The sequence below is a fragment of the Salmo trutta genome, chromosome 21 (assembly GCF_901001165.1).
Source record: "Salmo trutta chromosome 21, fSalTru1.1, whole genome shotgun sequence".
NCBI classification, from domain to species: Eukaryota; Metazoa; Chordata; class Actinopteri; order Salmoniformes; family Salmonidae; genus Salmo; species Salmo trutta.
Genome location: NC_042977.1, coordinates 2093217 through 2118913, shown reverse-complemented (window position 1 = coordinate 2118913; position 25697 = coordinate 2093217). Strand labels below are relative to the sequence as shown.

The window sequence follows — 25697 nt, the reverse complement described above, 5'->3', positions numbered from 1 at the left end:
ATCTTCCAGACGTGATGCTTGGCATTCAGGCCAAAGAGTTCAATCTTGGTTTCATCAGACCAGAGAATCTTGTTTCGCATGATCTGAGAGTCCTTTAGGTGCCATATGGCAAGCTCCACTGAGGAGTGGCTTCCGTCTGGCAACTCTAACATAAAGGCCTGATTGATGGAGTGCTGCAGAAATGGTTGTCCTTCTGGAAGGTTCTCCAATCTCCACAGAGGAACTCTGGAGGTCTGCCAGAGTGACCATTGGGTTCCTGGTCACCTTGCAGACCAAGGCTCCCCTCACCCGATTGCTCAGCTCGGCCGGGCGGCCAGCTCTAGGAAGAGTCTTGGTGGTTCCAAACTTCTTCCATTTAAGAATGATGGAGGCCACTGTGTTCTTGGGGAACTTCAATACTGAAGACATTTTTGGTACCCTTCCCCAGATCTATGCCTCCACACAATCCTGTCTTGGAATTCTATGGACATTTCCTTCGACCTCATGGCTTGGTTTTTGCTCTGACATGCACTATCAACTGTGTGACCTTATATATATATATATATATGTATATAGTGTGTCTTTCCAAATCATATCCAATCAATGGAATTTACCACAGGTGGACTCCAATCAAGTTGTCGAAACATGTCATGGATGATTAATGGAAACAGGATGCACCGGAGCTCAACTTGAGTCTTATAGCAAAGGGTCTGAATACTTATGTAAATAAGGTATGTGTTTTTTATTCGACTTGAATATATTTGTATAACTGTTATCTTGATACAGTCTGAATGTTTGTTTAAATTACCATAGTAGTTAGTAAAAATGTTAAGACCAACAGGCTACGAAAAAGTTATTCTTTTTTAACCTAACTATTTTAAAAACAATGACATGCATAGTTTAGACACAGCTTTATTGCATTTAGTCATCCCCCAAATTCAGCCATTGAAAGCCTTGACCATTATATCCTTCCTCATGGAACGGCCTGCTGACAACAGGGTAGCATGTTTTGATGTGCTGCTCTAGAGTTCCATGGCCCAGCAGACTAACCTGGTGACGGGGGAAAGACGCATGTTAGTTTGGGAGATCTTTAGAGGGAGGAGAGAGCATACGTTTTGAAGTGAGTAAAGTAAATCCAACCAGTGACCCTTGACTATATGCTTTATAACACAGACATCAATATTGAAGGTGCCATAAGTATACTAGTACGAGCAGAGCCTACTTCTCCATGCTCTGGAGAGATCGCAGGTAGTTGGTCAGAAGGCTCTGGAGGTCCTTGAAATATTCTGTCTCTGTAGCACCCGGAGAGGGATGGATAGAAGTACTGAGTGTGGTTTAAAGAAACAGCAAGAGAGTTAACATGTAAAAAGTATTACATTGTTGATTATTTAGGACTAAGGGGGCCTTCAAATCAGACAAACGCATGTGGAAAAGACGCAGCAACTCAATGGTTTTCAATTTCAGGAGTGTGTTGGGGGTGGCGCTAGCATTGTGTTGAGCTGACTCCATCCATCCGGGGCACTGGGCCTTGTTAAACTAACTGACCCACTCTGTCCCCTAAGCATTGTGTTGCGCTGTCTGACTCCATCCATCCGGGGCACTGGGCCATGTTAAACTAATTGACCCACTCTGTCCCCTAAGCCCTCACCCGTGTCCTCCCATTGGGCCAGGGCATCCTGTCTAACCCTCTAATCACAGTCTCTGTGATTATTCCAGTAGACAGGTTTATTGTGCATAGGGTTTCTCCACTCCTCATATGAGTTGAGTATTAGTTCTTCAAATAGTATCGGTTGGGAGCTCAAAAAGGTGGGAATTGATCTGTCAACTGGAGGGCTGCTGGGTTCATGTCCTAAATATATTCCCCTACTGTTGGGCCCTTGAGCAAGGCCATTAACAGCACAACATGCTCTCCGTCCAGTGCTGGTCTCAACTGTGAGTGATGTGTCCCATCATGACACTGACATGGGGTGCTCCATGTTCCTGCTGGTAGCAGGCCTTAACGTGGATGGTGGGGAATGCCTTGCCTTGGAGTATGGTTGAATCTATCTCCACCAGGCTCCTTGGAAATCAAATTACAAACCTGCATGGATTAGCAAGAAAGTTGTACCTGTATTTAGACAATTGTAGTCAAGACAGAGACAGATTTTTTAAACCGGAGTCCACAGGTTTTTGTTCCAGCACTCTACTAACACTTCACTCAACTAATTGTGGACTAAATTTAAGACCATGATTATTTGAATTAGATGGCTGTGCTGGGCAGGAAGAAAAAATGTGCACAGAGTTCCGTCCCCTGGGACTAGGGTTGCAACAATCTAGTAACTTTCCCAAAATCCCCAGGTTTTCCAGAAATCATAGTTGTAGGATTACAGAGTTCCTGCTTATTCCAGGAATATTCCAACCGAGTTTTCTGGAAAACTTGGGGATTTTGGGAAAGTTACTGGATTTTTGCAACCCTAGTCCCAGGGGACGGAACTCTGTTGCACGTTTTTCTTCCTTGCGAAAGTTCACAGATTTTTGCATCTACCTGGGACAGAAATCATCCACTTTTGTATTATAGAACAAAATCACTAAGTAAGAATGAGATGACAATTCTGCATCATATAGACAATAACATGTGTGGATCTACAGGTAATTGCAAAAATAAAGGAAACACCAACATAAAGTGTCTTGATGGAGCCTTGGGTCACAACGAGCCAGAACAGCTTCAATGATGCATAGATTCTAAAAGTGTCTGAACTCTATTGGAGGGATATGACACCATTCTTACATGAGTAATTCCATCCTTTGGTGTTTTGTTGATGGTGGTGGAAAGCGCTGTTCCAGAATCTCCACATAAGTGTTACATTGGGTTGCGATCTGGTGACTGAGACGGCCATGGCATATGGTTTACATCGTTTTCATGTTCATCAAACCATTTAGGCACCCATGCCCTGTGGATTGGGACATTGTCATCCTATGCTGGGCATCCTACGGCCTGCCCAGCATTTTTATACATGACCCTAAGCATGATGGGATGTTAATTGCTTAATTAACCACACCTGTGTAGAAGCACCTGCTTTCAATATACTTAGTTTCCCTAATTTACTCAAGCTTTTCCATTGTTTTGGCAGTTACCTGTTTTTCTATCTAGGGCGGCAGGTAGCCTAGCATCTAAGAGCATTGAGTTAGTTTGGTCGAATCCCTGAGCTGACCAGGTGAAAAATCTGATGTTCACTTGAGCAAAGCACTTAACCCTAATTTGCTCCTGTAAGTCGCTCTGGATAAGAGCATCTGCTACAATTTTGTCTGAGTATTATGTGCTTAAGCCTTTAAAATATAACTAGCAAATATATTGTTTCTTTTCTAGAAACCTATCATTAGCTATATTAATGAACTCAGCTGATGGTGGGAGTTAGTTAGCTAGCAAACTAGATTAGCCAGCTCTTCCCCAGGAGTTTCCAACCTAGCTAGCTAGCTACCTAATTTATGGATAATATATTTATAGATAATATAAAAATAGACATTTTGCACTCGTATCTAGAGCTGGCTAATATAGCAAGCCAGATGATAGTACAGTAGCTAAGATGAATACAATGTGTGACAGTAGCTATATGATAGACATTTGCTAGAAAATTGAGTGATGAAATCCAAAGGAAGGACATCACATCAGAAAAAGGTTTATAGCTAAACTGGAAATTACTGAGTGTACCATTACAGGTATCCACTGGCAAATGTTTAAATAATGAGATCATCAAAAACCTACTGAAATAGCATTAGATGGAATTATGTTTCTAGCTCTTACCTGAGAAGAACCGACTTCCTGGGAGTCCACCATGTTGCTAGGTACTAACCTGGGGACGTAAACATCACGTTGTATGGGTCCTGCCTTCCATTTAGCTAGCCAATCAATGGCATTACAACACAAAACAGCACTATGATTGGTCAATAAGTGTGCCTATCATATTTTAGTAACGTGAGAGCAGAGCAGGGAGGTGTGTGCTCGACATGTAATTTCTTGCTCTCAATTCCACTGTTTGGGCACGCAACATTTCCCTGAGCTCTCAACTATCTCTCAGCTCGTCAACATGATCCTCTGTGACCTTGACATTTTTTTTTATTTCAACTCTCTCCACCCACCCTCAACATTATCCTCCACGTTCTTTGACATTCCTCCATGCTTCTTTGAATTATGAGATGGAAATTACAGCATATTCTTTGCAGTGCACCTGTGTCACATTTGATGAACTTTAACACAAGGCTATTCAAAGATAAAATGGAGCACAATATTAAAACATTAAGTATTCCTCTCATGGTGATTACTGGGTCCCTTTCTCTAAAACTCAGTATCAACTTGAATTGCCATAAACTCTACTGATACAGTCTTAGTCTTTCCAGTAAAGGTGCTAAAGCTCAGTGTCCACTTGCGTTGCCATAAACTGCTGATATAGCCTGAGTGTTTTACTGTAGTCGCAAAGAGCTCTCAACACAGAGAGCACCTGCAGAGAGGCGAAGAGAGAGAGGCAAAGAGAGAACGAGAGGAGGGAGAACGAGAGGAGGGAGAACGAGAGGGAGAACAAGAGGAGGGGAGATGGTATGGAAAAGAGAGCTATGGTTTCGTTTAAATTATTAGGATCCCCATTAGCTACTACCCATGTACAGTGACTTACGAAAATATTCACCCCCTTGGCATTTTTCCTATTTTGTTGCCTTACATCCTGGAATTAAAATTGTTTTTTGGGGGCTTTGCCTCATTTGATTTACACAACATGCCTACCACTTTGAAGATGCAACATATTTTTTTTATTGTGAAACAAAAAAGAAATAAGACAAAAAAACTGAAAAGTTGAGCGTGCATAACTATTCACCCCCCCCCCCCCCCCCCAAAATCAATACTTTGTAGAGCCACCTTTTGCAGCAATTACAGCTGCAAATCTCTTGGGGTATGTCTATAAGCTTGGCACATCTAGCCACTGGGATATTTGTCCATTATTCAAGGAAAAACTGCTCCAGCTCCTTTAAGTTGGATGGGTTCCGCTCAATTGGATTGAGGTTTGGGCTTTGACTAGGCCATTCCAAAACATTTAAATGTTTTTAAAATTACAAACTTTTCCGATATACATATTCATATTCTTATATACAGTACAGTTAAATTAGATCTTTAGAATGAGGAGGAGAGGCACTGTGATACAATATGTTGTTTATCTGTTTTTTAAAGCTAAATTTGGTGGCAGAGCATTATACGATGACATGGCTCTATACATAACTGAATGCTGCATTAAATCTGTTTTTGGTTTGGGTACCATGAAGAAACTCATAGTGGTGTGTCTGGTGGGGAATGTATGTTTTTGAATTTTTACTTTTATTTTAACAGGGAAGATATATTGAGACCTGGGTCTCATTTTCAAAGCGCCCTGTACAATAAAACATACACATACATACAATATCAGTAAAAAGTTTGGGCATACCTACTCATTCAAGGGTTTTTCCTTATTTTTACTATTTTCTACATCATAGAATAATAGTGAAGATATCAAAACTATGAAATAACACATGGAATCATGTAGTAACCAAAGAAAAGTGTTAAACATTTATTTTACATTTGAGATTATTCAAAGTAGCCAACCTTTGCCTTGATGACAGCTTTGCACACTCGTGGCATTCTCTCAACCAGTGTCATGAGGTAATCACCTGGAATGCATTTCAATTAACATGTGTACCTTGTTAAAAGTTCATTTGTGGAATTTCTTTCCTTAATGCGTTCGAGCCAATTAGTTGTTGTCACGTCCTGACCCTTGTAAGATGTCATTTTCTAAAGTAGAGTAGGTCAGAGTGTGACAGGGGGTGTTTTGGGTGGTTTTCTTGTTATCTGTTTCTATGTGGTTTTTCTAGGATTCTATTTCTATGTTGGGGTTGTTGGATGATCTCCAATTAGAGGCAGCCGGTCCTCGTCTCTAATTGGAGACCATATTTAAGTAGGGGGTTTTTCCACTTGTGTTTGTGGGTTGTTAATTTTTGAGTAGTGTGTATTTCTCTCTGCGTCATGGTTTTGTTATTTTGTTGTGTCAAGTATTTGGTGTATTGCAATGTTTCACGGTAATAATACATATGTGGAACTACAACTATTCTGCGCTTTGGTCCGATCCTTTAAACAGCCGTGACAGTTGTGTTGTGACAAGGTAGGGTTGGCATACAGAAGATAGCCCTATTTGGTAGAAGACCAAGTCCATATTATGGCAAGAACAGCTCAAATAAGCAAAGAGAAATGACAGTCCATCATTACTTTATTTTTTTTATTTAACCAGGTATGCCAGTTGAGAACAAGTTTAAGACATGAAGGTCAGTCAATCCGGAAAATTTCAAGAACTTTGAAAGTTTCTTCAAGTGCAGTTGCATAAACCATCAAGCGCAATGATGAAACTGGCTCTCATGAGGACCGCCATAGGAAAGGAAGACAGAGTTACCTCTGCTGCAGAGGATAAGTTCATAAGAGTTACCAGCCTTAGAAGTCGGCAATTAAAATAAAATGCTATTTATCACTCTGTCGGGGAGGGGACTGTCATCAGTGCAACGTAGGTCTCCCTTCTCGATAGGGCATCCGCGTTTCCATGCTTCGCCCCTGACCTGTGCACAACAGAGAAAGAGAAGCGTTGAAGGGACAAGAACCACCTGGTGACCTGATCGTTTGTGTCCTTGCCCCTGGCCATCCAGACCAGGGGAGCATGGTCCGTGACCAGGGTGAAGTGGGTACCTAGCAGGTAATACTTGAGAGTGTCTAGCGCCCACTTCACCGCTAGACACTCTTTCTCAACGATAGAGTATTTCTTTTCCCTAGGCATCAGCTTTCGGCTGATGTACATGGGGTGCTCCTCCCCCTTGTGTACCTGGGAAAGAACGGCCCCTAGTCCCGTATCACATGCGTCTGTCTGGACCACCATCGGCACCTGGAAATCGGGCTTTACAAGAATCGGATGGGAGCACAGCGCTTCCTTCAGACTGTTGAACGCCGCTTCTGTCTCGTCCGTCCATTTCATTGTGTTCGGGAGGCGGGCCCTGGTTAGATCGGTGAGGGGGGAATCTATAGCTGCAAAGTTGGGGATAAACCAGCTATAGTATCCTGACAGTCCCAGGAAGGACTTGACCTGTGTCTTGGTGCGTGGAACGGGCCAGTCACACACCGCGTGAACCTTCCTCTCCTGGGGCTTGACGTTCTCCCGTCGAATCAAATACACCAGGTACTCCACCTCCTCGAACCCTAACTTGCATTTCTTGGGGTTTGCGGTCAACCTGGCTTGTCTGAGCGTGTCCAGCACCGCCTGGAGGCGCGTCAGGTGCTCTTCCCAACCTTGGCTGTAGATGATGATATCATCCAAATATGCCACTGCGTACTGCTGGTGGGGTCGAAAGACTCTGTTCATCAGCCGTTGGAATGTGGGCGGGGCTCCGTGGAGACCGAACGGGAGCACCCGGTACTGATACAACCCGTCTGGTGTCGAATACGCCGTCTTCTCCCGGGAGGAGGCTGCCAAAGGTACCTGCCAATAACTTTTGGTCAGGTCAAGGGTGCTGATGTACCGGGCCTTTCCCAATTGGTCGATGAGCTCGTCCACCCTCGGCATGGGGTATGCGTCGAACAAGCTGATGTCGTTCACCCCCTCGGAAATCGTTACAGAAGCAGTGGCTACCGTCCGGTTTGTGCACGATTGGGCTGCACCATGCACTGTGGGACTCTTCCACGACCCCCATCCTCAGCATAGCCTCCACTTCCTGTTTCACGGCCTCCCTTCAGGCCTCCGGAATCCTCTTTCGTACCCTTTCCCCGGGCCGGGTACGGATGTGGTGTTCAATGAGGGTCATGCGACCCGGCTTCTCGAGGAAAACAGCCGTGTTCCGATCAACGAGCTCCCTGAGCTCTTGCTTCTGGACCGGGTCGAGGTCCTCATTGCTCGGGACCTCCACTGGTACCGTTGGCGTCCTGGGTCCCGACCATAACACGGCCAAGGCTGTCCTCTCGTGCCACTTCTTCAACAGGTTCACGTGGTAAATCTGTTGGGGTTTCCGTCTCCCGGTTGCCGTACATGGTAATTGACAGGTCCCAGCTTCTCGATCACCTCGTATGGTCTGTGCCATGTTGCCAGGAACTTACTTTTGGCCGTGGGGATCAAGACCAACACCCTGTCTCCCACCTGGCATCCTCGGGGCTGTGCTCCCCGATTGTAGACCTGGGCTTGGGCGTGTTGGGCCTTCTCCATATGTCCCTTCACGACTGGCCATATGGCTGTCATCTGCTCCCGCATCGTCTCCACGTGCTCTACCACGCTGCGTAAGGGGGTCGGTTGGCGAGGTCCAGTAGGCCGCGTGGCCTCCTCCCATAGAGGAGTTCGAACGGGGAAAACCCAGTGGAGGATTGTGGTACTTCTCAGATTGAGAACATTAGGTGGGGTAGCAGCTGGTCCTAGTTCTTGCCGTCCTGCTCGATGACCTTCCGCAGCATCTGTTTGAGCATTTTATTAACCTCTCTAGGGCAGGTGGCACCAAATCGTCCCACCTACGTAACAGCCAGTTGAATCCTGTGGCGCGATATTCAAATACCTTAGAAATGCTATTACTTCAATTTCTCAAACATATGACTATTTTACAGCATTTTAAAGACAAGACTCTCATTAATCTAACCACACTGTCCGATTTCAAAAAGGCTTTACAACGAAAGCAAAACATTAGATTATGTCAGCAGAGTACCCAGCCAGAAATAATCAGACACCCATTTTTCAAGCTAGCATATAATGTCACAAAAACCCAGAAGACAGCTAAATGCAGCACTAACCTTTGATGATCTTCATCAGATGACACACCTAGGACATTATGTTATACAATACATGCATGTTTTGTTCAATCAAGTTCATATTTATATCAAAAACCAGCTTTTTACATTAGCATGCGAAGAATTTACTAAATTACTCACGATAAACGTTCACAAAAAGCATAACAATTATTTTAAGAATTATAGATACAGAACTCCTCTATGCACTTGATATGTCCGATTTTAAAATAGCTTTTCGGTGAAAGCACATTTTGCAATATTCTAAGTAGATAGCCCGGCATCACAGGGCTAGCTATTTAGACACCCAGCAAGTTTAGCCTTCACCAAACTCCGATTTACTAATAGAAAAGTTTAATTACCTTTGCTGTCTTCGTCAGAATGCACTCCCAGGACTTCTACTTCAATAAAAAATGTTGGTTTGGTCCCAAATAATCCATAGTTATGTTCCAAGAGCGGCGTTTTGTTCGTGCGATCAAGACACTATCCGAATGGTAAATAAGGGTCACGCGCACGGCGCATTTCGTGACAAAAGATTTCTAAATATTTCATTACCGTACTTCGAAGCATGTCAACCGCTGTTTAAAATCCATTTTTATGCCATTTTTCTCGTAAAAAAGCGATAATATTCCGACCGGGAATCTGCAATTAGGTAAACAGACGAAAGAAAATACAGCGTGGGGTCGACTCGGGCACGAGCCTAAGCCCTTTGTCCTCTGATCGGCCACTTGGCAAAGGCAATAATGTGTTTCAGCCAGAGGCTGCCTCGTCATCGTTCAGCTTTTTCCCGGGCTCTGAGAGCCTATGGGAGCCGTAGGAAGTGTCACGTTACAGCTAAGATCCTAAATGTTCAATAAACAGAGGCAAGAACAACAACACCTTGTCAGACAGGCCACTTCCTGCATGAAATCTTCTCAGGTTTTTGCCTGCCATATGAGTTCTGTTATACTCACAGACACCATTCAAACAGTTTTAGAAACTTTAGGGTGTTTTCTATCCAAAGCCAATAATTAAATGCATATTCTAGTTACTGGGCAGGAGTAGTAACCAGATTAAATCGGGTACGTTTTTTATCTGGCCGTGTAAATACTGCCCCCTAGCCCTAACAGGTTAAATCGCTCGACAAGCCCATCCGTCTGTGGGAGAAAAACAGAGGTCCGGATCTGATGATCTGCAGGAGGGCACACAACTCTTTCATGAGGTGGGACATAAACTCCGTACCTTGGTCTGTCAGGATCTCGTTCGGGATGCCCACCCGGCTAAAGAGGTGGAATAGCTACCGGGCGATTCCCTTGGACACCGCCGCCCGTAGGGGAATGGCCTCGGGATACCGGGTGGCATAGTCCACTATTACCAAGATGTACCTGTGTCCTCATGCAGTCTTTACCAGGAGTCCCATTCTGTCCATGGCGATGTGTTTAAAGGGCACCCCGATTATTGGCAGGGGGACCAGAGGGTTTTGGAAGTGTGCTTTCGGGGCAGTGAGTTGACACTCCAGGCAGCTGTGACAGTAGTCTTCCACGGCCCTCCTCATCCCGGGCCAGTGGAACCGGGCAGCAATCCATTCCCGGGTCTTCTCCATTCCCAGGTGCGCCCCCAACAGGTGGGTGTGGGACAGCTGAAGAACGGTTCCTATGTACCGTCAGGGCAGCAACAATACCTCTTCGAAGTTCCCCCTGTTGGCACGACACCTGATACAAAAGGTTATTCTTGATTTGGAAATGGGGGTATCGCCAGTCACTCACCCCTCGAAATCGATGACGGGGAGGATGAGCTCCTACTCCAGGGGTTCCCGAGGAGGATCGGATTCCGGCACCCACTCCGACTCCGGAGCCGTAGACACATGCTGGTTAACCGGGCCGCACAGGCTAGTGGTCGTCCACACTCTCTTCTTCAGCCGGCTGGTACCTTCTTCCTCAATTTGTGCCCCCATAGGGCCGCGAACAGCGGACAATCCCATCCCACTAGGAGAGGTACCGGCAGCTCTGGTACTGCACCCACCATCATCTGACAGCTCCCTTGTGGCATCACGCTGTTCGTCCATATGGTTGGATACCGCTTTGTGTCCCCGTGAACACAGGAAATTGACATCTTCCTACCCCGTTCGGTCTCCTGGTTCAGCAGGCTCATGGTTACGAGCATAACCATGCTTCCGGAGTTTAATAGCGCTTCCGTGTCGTGTCCATCCACCTTCACCGAGACCATGGGTGCAGTTGATTCGTGGTGCGCCCGACAGGAGGTGACATAGTTCACGGCGTGACCCACCTCGCCTCCGTTGCTAGCTGATGGCATCGACTCCTCTCGAGCCGGGCAATTCCAGGAAATGTGCCCCCGGGCGCCACACTCAAAACACCTCCTTTGGTCTCCCTCTACCTGGGGTCGTCGGTGGCGGGTCGGCCCTACCCTTGCCGTCTCTCCACGGGTTTGCGGTCCTTTGGCCTTGCCAACTGTTGGTTCGGGGTACACCGCGGTGAGGCTGTCCTTCCGTCCCCTCGGACAGGTTGCCGACTTGTCCAGGCTCCCATTCAGCAGTGCCTGAGTGTTCTTATGCATCTCCACTGCTTCCAGGAGGCCCTCCAAGGTCTGGGGCGCACATAGACTCGTGGCCCTCTTCATGTCATGGGGTAGCGCCCACAAGAAGCGGTCCAGGACTACTTTGTCGAGGATGGAGAGGGTGGATACGTCGGTGAGGAGCCATGCCCTGGTGACGCGCAGTAGGTTGCTCATCTGGGCTCGGGGGATGCGTCAGGTATGAACCTCCAGTTGTGGAACCGTTGAGCCCGATGGGCCAGGCTGTACCCATAGCGGCGGAGTATCTCCCGTTTTGAATCCATCGTAGTTAGCCGCCTGTTCGTCGTTCAGGTCCCAATACGCCTTTTTGGCATTCCCAGAGAGGAACGGGGCCGGTCTTGGCCATCCTTCCCGTAGTGCTGTCCATTCAAATGTACAGAGGTATGTTTCGATGTCATCGTCTTCCGTTAGCTTGATCAAAAATTCGTTGGGATGTGATCCAGGAGACGCTCCTTCTTGCAGCTTCCTGACTTCCTCAACGAGGCGGACGTTTTTTAGTCGCTGTTCCTACAGCGTTCATTCCTGAACCGCCTGTTGTGCTTGTTGGGCCCGGACGAACTGAGCTATCGACTCGTCCATGCTGATACTGTGTAAATGTCAACCCTGATCTGACCACGTTATCAGAGATGCCCGCATTCTCCACCACTTGTGGCAGACCAGGGGGTTTGGTCAAGACGTTTACCCAGATCAGACACGGACAGAGAAGGATTAGCCATCGCCTCGTGATGTACACTCCATCTGCTACCAGGCCTCGACGAATCTCCCGCTGGTGGCTGACCTGCTGTACGCCACTATATATATATATATATATATACACATACATACATATATATATACACATACATATATATATATATATATATATATATATATATACATACATACATACATACATACATACATACATACATACACACACACACACACACACACACACACACACACACACACACACACACACACTAAAACACAGTCATGGGAAGCACAAATAAATAATAACAAATCACCCAGAAAACAGTTACAGTCCTTCACAAATAAGTCCCCAATCAATACTTTAAATTGCCCGAATGGCACCAGAAAATAGTGTAAATTGTGTTATAACAATACGATGCAGTAAAAATAAAAAAAATATATCTAACTCGGTGAGACTCTAGGAACCTCAAGAGTTAACCAATCCTGTGAAGGTGTTAGGCAACTCAGGTGTCTCTACTTTAACAGAAAAGTTAGATAAGATGGAAGTTTATGAAGTAGGGCCTTGTGTAGAAATCTATGGGTCTTTAGCAAAGTCCAGCCAACCTTTTGATACAGGTTGGATGAGTATCAAAACAGTCACCTGTAACAAAACGAAGTGCACCGTGTGTAGTAGCAGCTGCACCTTGATAAATAATGACCATAATCAAGCACAGATAAAAAGGTTGATTGAATAATCTGCTTTCTATTGCTTAGAGAAAGGCATGATCTGTTTCTGTAGAAAAGGCCAACTTTAAATCTTAGCTTGTCCCTTTTTAAATGTACGCAAACAGATTATACAAGTGGTTAGGCATTTTCAACACACAAATGTTTCTTAAAAAGACTACAAGAGAAGAAGTACATTTCTCATCAATCCTCAACCATGAAAGACAATCATGCATGTTGTTGATGTTAGTTCTGTGTGTGCAGTTAAGGGAAAGGTGTGCTGCTTTGTTTTGAGCCAGCTGCAGCTTTTCTATGTCTTCCTTTGCCACACCTGATCATATTACAGTATAACAGTAAGTAAGATGGGACAAGATCAAACCTGAACAACTAGTACAGTTGATCTTTGTGTCAAAAAACTCAGAACATATTTTTATAACAGACCTACCTCTCCCCATCAACTTTGTCAATATTACTTGACCATGATAACTGACCATCAAATGTTACTCCTAGGAGTTCAGCTTCTCCAACTTGTTCAATGGTCACTCCCTTTATTCACAACTCCAGCTGAGGTCTAAGTCATTTATACTGTAAAAAGAAAACTAACATTTTACTGCAGTATGCTGTCAATTATGATGCATTGTGGGAAAATTGCTGTATTTTAAATGGTTCTGTAATTCCACCCCACAGAATACTGTACCAAACCGTATCTTTGGAGCACAAAAAACCTTTTGACTCCTCAACATATTTTGAGGTGTGCCTTGTAAGAAGCTATATTTGCACCAGTGAGTAAGAATGCTGTACCAATTTAACTCCTATGTGGTTACAGTGCCCCATCAATTTAAAATGTACAGATTTGAGGCCAGCTAGTGTTAAACCTTAAATGTTTGAGCGTTTTGCCATGTCCTTTTGGCCTGTAGTCGCTGCCAGTTTGGAAGCCTTTGTTAAGGCCTCTAGAAGTGCAAGTGATATACAATGCATTCAGAAAGTATTCAGACCCCTTGACCTTTTACACATTTTGTTACGTTACAGCCTTAATCTAAAGTGATTTAAATTATTTTTTTCCCCCTCATCAATCTGCACACAATACCCCATAATGACAAAGCAAAAACAGTTTTTTAGACATTTTAGCAAATGTATAAAAATGTTAAAACTGAAATATCACATTTTGCATAAGTATTCAGATCCTTTACTCAGTACTTTATTGAAGCACCTTTGGCAGTGATTACAGCCTCGAGTCTACTTGGGTATGACGCTACAAGCTTGGCACAACTGTATATGGGGAGTTTCTCCCATTCTTCTCTGCAGATCCTATCAAACTGTCGGGTTGGATGGGGAGTGTCGCTGCACAGCTGTTTTCAGGTGTCTCAAAAGATGTTAGATCAGTTTTTAATTTGCACAAAAAATTCTAAACACCTGTTTTCGCTTCGTCATTATGGGGTATTGTGCATAGATTGATGAGGAAATGTTTTTATTAAATCCATTTTAGAAAAAAGCTGTAACGTAACAATATGTGGAAAATGGGAAGGGTTCTGAATATACTGTAAAACCCCAAATGTTCATTAATATGCTGTAATGTGTGAACACCTTACCTAGAAGCCAAGATGCTTGCACCAATCCATTTCAATTACAGTAAAATACTGTGAAATACAAACCCCTCTCCTCAATGAATTTAATTAATTCATTAATTCTGATTATGGTAGCTTTTTTTTGTTTTCAGGATAATACAGTACATTTTACGGTATTATACTGTGTCATGACAAAGTACTTGCTTTGATACGTACATGCCTTGTTAAAAGTTAATTTGTGGAATTTCTTTACTTCTTAATGTGTTTGAGCCAATTAGTTGTATTGTGACAAGGTAGGGGTGGTATACAGAAGATAGCCCTATTTGGTAAAAGACCAAGTCCATATTATGGCAAGAACAGCTCAAATAAATCTAAATGTGCAGTCGCAAAACCATCAAGTGATATGATGAAACTGGCTCTCATGAGGACCACCACAGGAAAGGAAGACCCAGAGTTACCTCTGTTGCAGACGGTAAGTGCATTAGAGTTACTGGCCTCAGAAATTGCATCCCAAATTGTAAGGATAGACGATGGGAGACGAGAAGCACCAAGGATGGGGGGTGGGAGCAGGCGTGACACAAATAAATGCTTCAAGTAACTGTCAGGGGTGTGCGTACTGGTAGCGAAGTCAGGTGCAGGAGAGCAGAGGGTTGTGAACAGGCGTACACTTTATTGAGGCAGGAGAAACCAACAGACGGACACAACTGCGTCAAAGTGCAACAACGCGCAAACAGTCACAAAATATATGTTTAACAAATAAACATACCTCGTGAACAACACGGAATATAAGAACACCAGTCTGGCGCATCACAAAATAACACGTAACACAAACAATATCACACAAAGACATGAGGGGGAACAGAGGACTGTAAACCAGGTGTGCAGGGAACAAGACAAAACAAATGGATCAATGAAACATGGAGTGGCGATGGCTAGGAAGCCGGTGACGTCGACCGCCGAACGTCGCCTGAACAAGGAGAGGAGCCGACTTTGGCGGAGGAGGAAGCATGGAGGAGGAAGTGTGATGATGTGGGGGTGCTTTGCTGGTGACACTATCTATGATTTATTTAGAATTCAAGGCACACTTAACCAGCATGGCTACCACAGCATTCTGCAGCGATATGCCATCCCATCTGGTTTGCGCTTAGTGGGACTATCATTTGTTTTCCAACAGGACAATGACCCAAAACACACCTCCAGGCTGTGTAAGGGCCATTTGGTCAAGAAGGAAAGTGATGGAGTGCTGCATCAGATGACCTGGCCTCCACAATCACCCGACCTCAACCCAGTTGAGATGGTTTGGGATGAGTTGGACCACAGAGTGAACGAAAAGCAGCCAACAAGTGCTCAGCATATGTGGGAACTCCTTTAAGACAGTTGGAAAATCATTCCGTGTGAAGCTGGTTGAGAGAATGCTAAAAGTGTGCAAAGCTGTCATCAAGGCAAAGGGTGGTAACTTTGAAGAATCTCAAAAATAAAATATATTTTGATTTGGTTACCACTTTTTTAGGTACTACATGATTCCATATGTGTTATTTCATAGTGTTGATGTCTTCACTATTATTCTACAATGTAGAAAATAGTACAAATAAAGAAAAACCCTTGAATGAGTAGGTGTGTCCAAACTTTTGACTGGTACTGTATATTACAGGAGGTTTACTTGCCACTGAGTTGCCTGTAAACTAATGCCTGTAAATTACTGTCAAATTCATGGTAACCCTTTTAACGTGTAAAGAAGACAAGGAGAGACAGAGGGAGAGATAGAGAGGAACAGTGAGGGAGAGGAAGTAAGGAAAGATGGCTGTGGTGGATGAGACAGTGGAAGTGGGAGAGAGACAGACAGACAGTGAGAGGGAGGTTGCTATAGTTAGAAAGAGTGAAAGTAGAGAGAGGGAGGGGGATGGTGACTTGGCTTTCAGTGGCAAAATTAGAGATGATGTCCACTAGAGCACGCGGAGCTTACTTCTCCAACCCATCCCCAGCCCCCAAACCCTGGAGCATTGGTTACAATGCAGATGCAGTGGACCAAACATTAGCAATGGTCCATTGCTAAAATGCCTAGCTGTCTAGACCAGTGGTTCTGAAACTGTGGGTCACGGCAGAGGGCCAGGTGGGTAGCGGGTTGACATTTTTTGTGCATTTTCATATTTCACTTGTGTGTTTACCACTCAACTCTTATGGTGGGTCACGAGTCAAAAGACATCTCAATTGGATATTACTGTGTTACTTTTTCCTTGTTTTTATTTGCACATTTCTTACTTTTTAACTCTGTATTGTTGTAAATGGGCTCATAAGTAAGCATTTCACTGTAAAGTCTACACCTTTTGTATTTGGCGAAAGTGACACATTCATTTGATTTGATTTAGTTTCCACGGTTGCTATGTTAATGGTAAAAACGAATGTCACAAGCAAGAGTGAGAAAGAGTCGCCAGAGTAAAATTAAACCAATCAATCCAGCAAGATTTAAGTGACAAATTAATTTTGCACCCCTCAAACACAGGAAATGGATGACTGAAAAGTAGAGATCGTCAGGTGGGTAGGGCATGCACATTGCTAGCCCTTGTGTCCTTAAGAGTACATTCACACAGAAGAGACACTTATTTGTTCACATTATCTGTGGTTGCTTCCAAGGATGGCTTTGTTTTGCTCTATTAAAAGATCCAGTGGTTTATCTTGGGCAGCGTAGTTCCAGGAAATACTATGCCTTAAAAGCTTTCTGAGGCTATCTCTGACCAAGCAATGATGGATCCACTCTCTGTACAGTAAACAATAAACCGAATGTGTGTATATGTGTGTGCATGTGTTTATGCATAATGTGAGCGAGTGTGTTTGCGTGTGTGCATGCATGCATGCATATGTGAGTGAATGTGTATGCATCTTGGTAACTGCTTTTACACAGTGGGTGTGTAGACATGGAATATTAGAGAGCTACTTGTCTATCCCCTTGTATGTGCTGTATTCTATCATACTATGTAAGTAGGGGCTTACAGAGCAGGGAAGCATACATTCCAGTTTTCTGTTATGACCCTGTCACAATTTAAGTACTGAACTATAAGTGATTGCGTTCCAAGTTCGTAGTTATCAACAGCACTCTAATCGTTCCAGATTAATCTATCTGCACTCTCCAGTCTCTGCCTCTGGTTTCCCAGCCTGTCTGGTTATAGTTCCCTGTTTATCTGGTTCTCATTTCCTGCTTGTCTAGTATCTAGACAATATTCTCATGGTCTTCTCTGTCTCTGTCTCTGGCTCTATCTCTATCCTTAATGGTTTCATTGGTCTTACCCGTCTCTGGTTCTCTCTCTATATCCTGACTGTTCTCCGATGGACTAATTATCTTTGGCTCCTATCCAACAGTCTGAATGGTCTCCAGTTTACATTTGACTCATTTAGCAGACACTCTTATCCAGAGCGATTTCAAGTTAGTGCATTCATCTTAAGACCACCACAACCACTCGTCCCCGGCATGCCAGCATGCGCACGGTAGGTATAAAAGTTGTATGCAGGCAAGAATCTGGTAAAAATGGGCCTATTTGTAAGGGGGTCATATAAACATTGACAACAAAAACCCACACCCACACATACACTCCCTACTTAGACACAGGCAGTAGTGCTGACACATAACATTGGTAGTACAATACAGCATTTCTCAACCGTTTCTGTACCAGTGACTGGTGAGACATGGTCCTCATCTTTTTTTAACCAGCTCATGTTTAAAACAAATACAATATGTAAAAACACCACTGGAGATGCAACACACCACTATAACTGTAGCCGTATATGTTATAAAAGCCAAGCTAACGACATAGGCAATATTGCAAATAGTGCCTGTCGTATGTGTTGCTCTGTATCAACCCTTACCTTAAGTGTTAATTCCCACAGCGCTCCAGACTAACATCGTCCCCTGATCTCACTGGTGCCACTAACTTTTACAGTTTGTGGCACTAGTGCATGATTTGGTAAGATGATTTGGTCGGACCCAAATCATGAGTAATCATCGTATTCAGTTATTCATAGTGCTTAATTAAGTGCAATAAATAGAGGACTGAGGTACTCAATAAATAAGTGGTTTCATCTAGCACATCCAATCAGGAATGCATGACTCAAAATATTTTGATGTGCAACCTTAACCAGTGATTGACATACATTTTGGGTTGATAATTAGACTATAGTTGCTATATTTTACTGTTAAAATAGGACTCCAGAAATTCCAGATTTTTTGTTGTTGTTCAATAGAGATTAATTACATACATCTAACTAATATCATAGGCTAATTTAATTTGATTCAGAAGTGATCAGATATCATTCACAAGTGATAGGCTAATATTGTCACCTATCAGTCTATTCTTGATTTAATCTTGTTTTTGATAAACTCAGCAAAAAAAGAAACGTCATCTCACTGTCAACTGCGTTTATTTTCAGCAAACAAAATGCATGGATTTTTTAAGGTGGCATTAAGGCCACACAAAGGGGATACAGACAGGAAATATGAGGCATTATCAACTGATTGTCAAATTGGGAATGAGAGACTGATGTAGTGTGTATAGCATGAACAAAAAACTAAGCAGAGCTCATGCCTTTCATGCGACTTTTTCCAAATCATCATTAGTGTCGCATCACACATCCTTAGAATGTATTAAACATCAAAACATATAGCCCAAAATTTGTATCACAACTAAAGTTACATAAATAACTAAATTAAGCATATAGGAGTACCTGTTTCTTTGTTAATTGCTCAATACAGAATAGCCGCATGTGCACAATCCCTCAAGTCATTTAGAGAAAATATCCTTTGTATTTTATTCAGCTATGTTCAATTAGATTATTCATACTATAAAATAATATCAACTAATGCCACGAATTCTAAGCTGCTAAATGAACTAGTGTAGCCCACTGCTATATGGAATAGCTAGATCAGGGCTAACAGGACAACTCAGAGCATGCTATTCTGAAATAGACAACATTTTCTTTATATCATGTTTCTTTAGACCTGTCTAAAATAAATCATGGATTTATTGTGATGGTGTGGGCTATATTACATGGATTTATTAGACTTTTTAAAATATAGATCTTCCAAAGGTCTGCATCAGTGGCTTGTAGGAAGCCAGGAGATGCTAAATGTGTTTATGTTAATTCACGGTCAATTAACGTGAGACCAGCAGTTATTTGCTTGACAATCACCGGCTGACAAAATTTCATGACCGCCACAGCCCTAGTTGTGCAAACCCACAGTTTCATCAGTTGTCCCGGTGGCTGGTCTCAGGCGATTCCGCAGGTGAAGAAGCCAGATGTGGAGGTCCTGGGCTTGCGGGCTACACGTGGTCTGCAGCGGTTTATGGTAGAAAAATGAACATTCCATTCTCTGGCAACAGCTCTGGTGGACATTCCCGAAGTCAGCATGCCAACTGCAGGCTCCCTCAAAACTTGAGACATCTGTGGTATTGTGTTGTGCGACAATTTAAGGTGTTGTGAGACATTTTAGAGTGCATTTTTATTGTCCCCAGCACAAGGTACACCTGTGCAATGATCATTATGTTTAATCAGCTGCTTGATATCCCACCCGTAAGGTGGATGGATTATTTTGGCAAAGGAGAAATGCTTACTAAAAGGGATGTAAACAAATGTATGCACAATATTTGAGAGAAATACGCTTTTTGTGCGAATTGAACATTTCCCTCCCTCCCGTGCTACACCCCCCCCCCCAATCCTCCAACTATGGAGGTGGCTTTGGCTCTGGGCCTAGTCCCAATTCTAACCTGCCCACCCCCGTTGGAGGCTCATGGCTGTAGACCACTGCTGAAGGCTCTGGGCTAAGGTGCGTCACTGGAGACCTCAGGCTGAGGTGCGTCGCTGGGGACCTCGGGCTAAGGTGCGTCGCTGGGGACCTCGGGCTGAGGTGCGTCGCTGGGGACCTCGGGCTGAGGTGCGTCGCTGGGGACCTCGGGCTGAGGTGCGTCGCTGGGGACCTCGGGCTGAGGTGCGTCTCTGCAGGCTCCGGACTGTGGGCCGTCTCTGCAGGCTCCGGACTGTGGGCCCTCTCTGCAGGCTCCGGACTGTGGGCCGTCTCCGGACTGTGGGCCGTCTCTGCAGACTCCGGACTGTGGGCCGTCTCTGCAGGCTCCGGACTGTGGGCCGTCTCTGCAGGCTCCGGACTGTGGGCCCTCTCTGCAGGCTCCGGACTGTGGGCCCTCTCTGCAGGCTCCGGACTGTGGGCCCTCTCTGCAGGCTCCGGACTGTGGGCCCTCTCTGCAGGCTCCGGACTGTGGGCCGTCTCTGCAGGCTCCGGACTGTGGGCCGTCTCTGCAGGCTCCGGACTGTGGGCCGTCTCTGCAGGCTCCGGACTGTGGGCCGTCGCCGGAAGCTCTGGACGGGGAACTGTCGCCGGAAGCTCTGGATGGGGAATTGTCGCCAGAAGGCCTGATGCGTGGGGCTGGCTTTGGAGGCGCCAAACTAGTGACACGCACCACAGGGCTAGTGCGAGGAGCAGGAACAGGACGTACTGGGCTGGGCAGGCGCACTGAAGGCCTGATGCGTGGGGCTGGCTTTGGAGGCGCCAGACTATTGACACGCACCTCAGGGCTAGTGCGAGGAGCAGGAACAGGATGTACTGGGCTGGGCAGGCGCACTATAGGAAGAGTACGAGGAGCAGGAACCGGATACACTGGGCCATGAACCCTCACCGGCGGTCTGATGCTTGCAACTTGAATCACCGGTCCTGGCTCGATGCTGGCTCTAACATGACACCTGTGAGGAGCTTTCACTAAGCGCACCGGGCTGTGTACGCGTATTGGCGATACCGTGCGCATCTCCGCATAACATGGTGCTTGCTTGATCCGTCACTCCCCATAGTTAACACAGGTGCCCCTTCGTGCCCTTTCCGCCAGTACCTCTCTCCCGAATCTTGCGTCAAGCTCCTCGCTTGATTCCTTGACTGGCTCCCCATAATAAGCACGGGGAGTTGGCTTAGAGCTCACCCCTGGCCCAGCCAAACTACCCGTGTGCCCCCCCAAAAAAACAATTTGGGGGCTGCCTCCTCTCCTCCTGAAATGGAGGATACAATGCCTCATACCTCCGTCTTTCAGCCTTAGCTGCCTCCAGCTCCTCCTTCGGGCGCTTGTACTCCCCAGCCTTGTGCCATGGTCCTTTACCATCTAATATCTCCTCCCATGTCCACGACTCCAAGTAGCTCCTCCGTTGCTCTTTCCTCCGCTGCTTGGTCCTATTTTGGTGGGTGGTTTTGTAACGGCCGTCGAAGGGAGTAGACCAAGGCGCAGCGGGTTGAGTGCGCATAATTAACTTTATTTAGAACACTAAACAAAACAAGAAAAACCACAACAGCCAAACAGTACTGTCAGGTACACGAAACACTGAACAGAAAATAACCACCCCCTCCCTTCCCTCCCTTTAAGTTTGGGGTTATTTTTGTGGGGTTTTTGTGTTTAGGTGCATTCGGGGTCTGCACCTTTGGGGGGGGACCCTTTATGGATCGGTGTCCCGTCTACAGGACAGTTGTTGCTCAATATGCATAACGTGACTAGAATGTCGTTGTAAACAAGAACCAATTTCCCGGTACATAGAAGGGTCTTAAGAAACCTTTAAATTCTTGTTAATATTGTCCAATTTACAGTAATTATTACAGTGAAATAATACCATGCTATTGTTTGAGGAGAGTGCACAACAACAAAACACTTTTATCACGGCGACAGGTTTGATACATTCACATCTGAAGGTAAATAATTTACTTACATTCTGAAATCTTTCTCTGATTTATCATCCTAAGGGTCCCAGAGATAAAATGTAGTGTAGTTTTCTTTGATAAAATCATTTTTCATATCCTAAAAAGGTCCATATATTATGCACGATCGATTTTTTTATATCCACTCGTTCAACTTGCAAAGAAAGAAATCTGTGAAAATCGAATGCTAAATGTTGTTTCAACCTGTCATGTCCTGACCAGTAAAAGGGGTTATTTGTTATTGTAGTTTGGTCAGGGCGTGGCAGGGGGTGTTTGGTTTGTGTGTTTCGGGGTTTTTGGGTTATATTCTATGTTAGTCTATTTCTATGTTTTATTCTAGGTTGTCTATGTGGAAGTATTTGGGATTGGTCTCTAATTGGAGGCAACTGTATCTCGTTGTCTCTGATTAGAGACTATATTTAAGTAGAGGTTTTTTCTCATTGTGTTTGTGGGTGGTTATTTTCTGTTCAGTGTTTCGTGTACCTGACAGTACTGTTTGGCTGTCATGGTTATTCTTGTTTTGTTTAGTGTTCTGAATAAAGTTAATTATGAGCACTCAATCCGCTGCGCCTTGGTCTACTCCCTTTGACGGCCGTTACACAACCAGTCAAATTAGGTTTGTATTTATTCCTCAGACACTTTAAAAAGTAACCAGCCTTTGCTATATCATTCTGCATTCAGTATATCCACTGGAAAGCCGCTTTAACCAAGAAGACACAACATCATTGCGTGCCGATGAGACGGGCGGTGTTCACTTGATTGACTATCTTTGTATAATGACCACCTATCGTTTTGAAACCTAGCTAGCTAGATAGCCAATGAGCTGTGCTTTATGTAAGTATGTGGAAACCCTTTGAGCTTACGAGTGACCATCGAGTGACCATTGGAAATCTATGCAAGAACAAGGCGAAGCGCATTAGGCATATCTGTGAGTTATGAAAACTAAGTGTTTTGCAAATGTTGAACTTACAATATGGCTACTAATACTGGAAAAATGTAAATCAAAGTCCAGGTATACAGATTTATGATGATATTCCAGCAGTAGTATTCATTTGAGAGATTTTTGAAATATTTGCTTTGTTTGTTATATATATACAGTACATGTAAACTCAGCAAAAAAAGAATCGTCCTCTCACTGTCAACTGTGTTAATTTTCAGCAAACTTAACATATGTAAATATTTGTATGAACAAAACAAGATTCAACAACTGAGACATAAACTGAACAAGCTCCACAGACATGTGAATAACAGAAATTGAATAATGTGTCCCTGAACAAAGGGGGGGTCAAAATCAAAAGTAACAGTCAGTATCTGACTGAAGTTTCAAAAACTGTTTGAATGGTGTCTGAGTATAACAGAACTTATATGGCAGGCAAAAACCTGAGAGAAATCTAAGCAGGAAGTGGAAAGTCTGAGAATTGTAGTTCTTCTTTTGATTCTCTATCGAAGCTACACTGTCTGTGGGGTGACGTTGCACTTCCTAAGGCTTCCATTGGCTGTCTAAAGCCTTCAGAAAGTGGTTTGAGCATTTTCCTGTCACTGGGCAGAGTATAGGAGCTCAGTTACTGAGTGGTCTGCCTGGCAACAAAGGGATTGGATTATGCGCAGTCACGCGAGCACACCGTTCCTTCTTTTTCTTCTTGAATGAATACTCTATTGTCCGGTTGGAATATTATCGCAATTTTATGTAAAAAATACGCTAGCATCCCACCTAGCCCATAGAAGTTAAGGATGCAGAGCAGCGCTTTATTATGGACAGACTTCTCCCTATCTTAGCTACTGTTGTATCAATATGTTTTGACTATGACAGTTTACAATCCAGGGTTACTCCAAGCAATTTAGTCACCTCTACTTGCTTAATTCCCATATTAATCATTATGAGATGCAGTTGAGGTTTAGGGTATAGTGAATGATTTGTCCCAAATACAATGCTTTTAGGTTTGGAAATATTTAGGACTAATTTGTTCCATTCCACCCATTCAGAAACTAACTGCAGCACTTTGTTAAGTCATTTCAGTCACTGTAGTAGCTGACGTGTATAGTGTTGAGTCATTTGCATACATAGACACACTGGCTTTACTCAAAGCCAGTGGCATGTCGTTAGTAAAGATTGAAAAAAGTAAGGGGCCTAAACAGCTGCCCTGGGGAATTTTTGATTCTACCTGGATTATGTTGGAGAGGCTTCATTAATGAACACCCTCTGTGTTCTACTAGACAACTAACTCTTTATCCCCAATATATGGGGTGTAAAGCCATAACACATGTTTTTCCAGCAGCAGACTAGGATCGATAATGTCAAAAGCTGCACTGAAGTCTAACAAAACAGCCACAACAATCTTTTTATCATCAATTTCTCTCAGCCAATCATTAGTCATTTCTGTAAGTGCTGTGCTTGTTGACAGTCCTTCCCTATAAGTGAGCTGAAAGTCTGTTGTCAATTTGTTTACTGTATAATAGCATTGTATCTGGTCAAACACCATTTTATCCAGAAGTTTACTAAGGTTGGCTATTCGAGCCAGTAAAGGGGGCTTTAATATTTACTTTACTATCCACTCCCATTCCCCAGGCACTCTCATTTGTTGACTTCTGTAACCGTAAAAGCCTTGGTTTCATGCATGTTAACATCAGCCTCCATGTTAACATCAGCCTGCTGTCTTCAACCAGGATCTCAGTGATCACTGCCTCATTGCCTGCGTCCGTAATGGGTCTGCGGTCAAACTACCATCTCTCATCACTGTCAAACGCTCCCTAAAATACTTCAGCGAGCAGGCCTTTCTAATCGACCTGGCCTGGGTATATTGGAAATTTACCTCCTTACGTCAGTAGAGGATGCCTGGTTATTCTTTGAAAGTGCTTTCCTCACCATCTTAAATAAGCATGCCCCATTAAAAAAATGTAGAACCAGGTACAGATATAGCCCTTGTTTCACTCCAGACCTGACTGCCCTTGACCAGCATTAGCATCGAATAGCCCCGCGATATGCAACTTTCAGGAACGTTAGGAACCAATATACACAGGCAGTTAGGAAAGCAAAGGCTAGCTTTTTCAAACAGAAATTTGCATCTTGTAGCACAAATTCCAAAAAGTTCTGGGGCACTGTAAAGTCCATGGAGAATAAGAGAACCTCCGCCCAGCTTCCCACTGCACTGAGGCTAGGAAACACTGTCACCACCGATAAATCCATGATAATTGAGAATTTCAATAGGCATTTTTCTACGGCTGGCCATGCTTTCCACCTCGGTCAACAGCCCTGCACCCCCCACAGAAACTTGCCCAAGCATCCCCCATTTCTCCTTCACCTAAATCCAGATAGCTGATGTTCTGAAAGAGTAGCAAAATCTGGACCCCTACAAATCAGCTGGGCTAGACAATCTGGACCCACTCTTCCTAAAATTACCTGCCGAAATTGTTGCAACCCCTATTACTAGCCTGTTCAACCTCTTTCGTATCGTCTGAGATCCCCAAAGATTAGAAAGCTGCCGCGGTCATCCCCCTCTTCAAAGGGGGAGACACTCTAGACCCAAACTGACCATTTCGAATCCCACCGTACCTTCTCCGCTATGCAATCTGGTTTCCGAGCTGGTCATTGGTGCACCTCGGCCAAGCTCAAGATCCTAAATGATATCATAACCGCCATCGATAAAAGACAATAATGTGCAGC

The 25697-nt window shown here is 44.2% G+C and overlaps 1 protein-coding gene and 1 long non-coding RNA gene across 3 annotated transcripts in view; both read right to left on the bottom strand.

The window, feature by feature from the left end:
* The window catches only part of adcy8 (adenylate cyclase 8 (brain)), a 280096-nt gene that overhangs the window by 147362 nt on the left and 107037 nt on the right, over positions 1 to 25697 (bottom strand). The gene's annotated exons all lie outside the window — the stretch shown is intronic.
* LOC115156514 (uncharacterized) lies at positions 874 to 1622 on the bottom strand. Its single transcript, XR_003868252.1, has 2 exons — positions 1202 to 1622; positions 874 to 1029 (listed from the first exon to the last, which is right to left on the bottom strand). It is a non-coding gene; the product is annotated as an uncharacterized LOC115156514 (long non-coding RNA).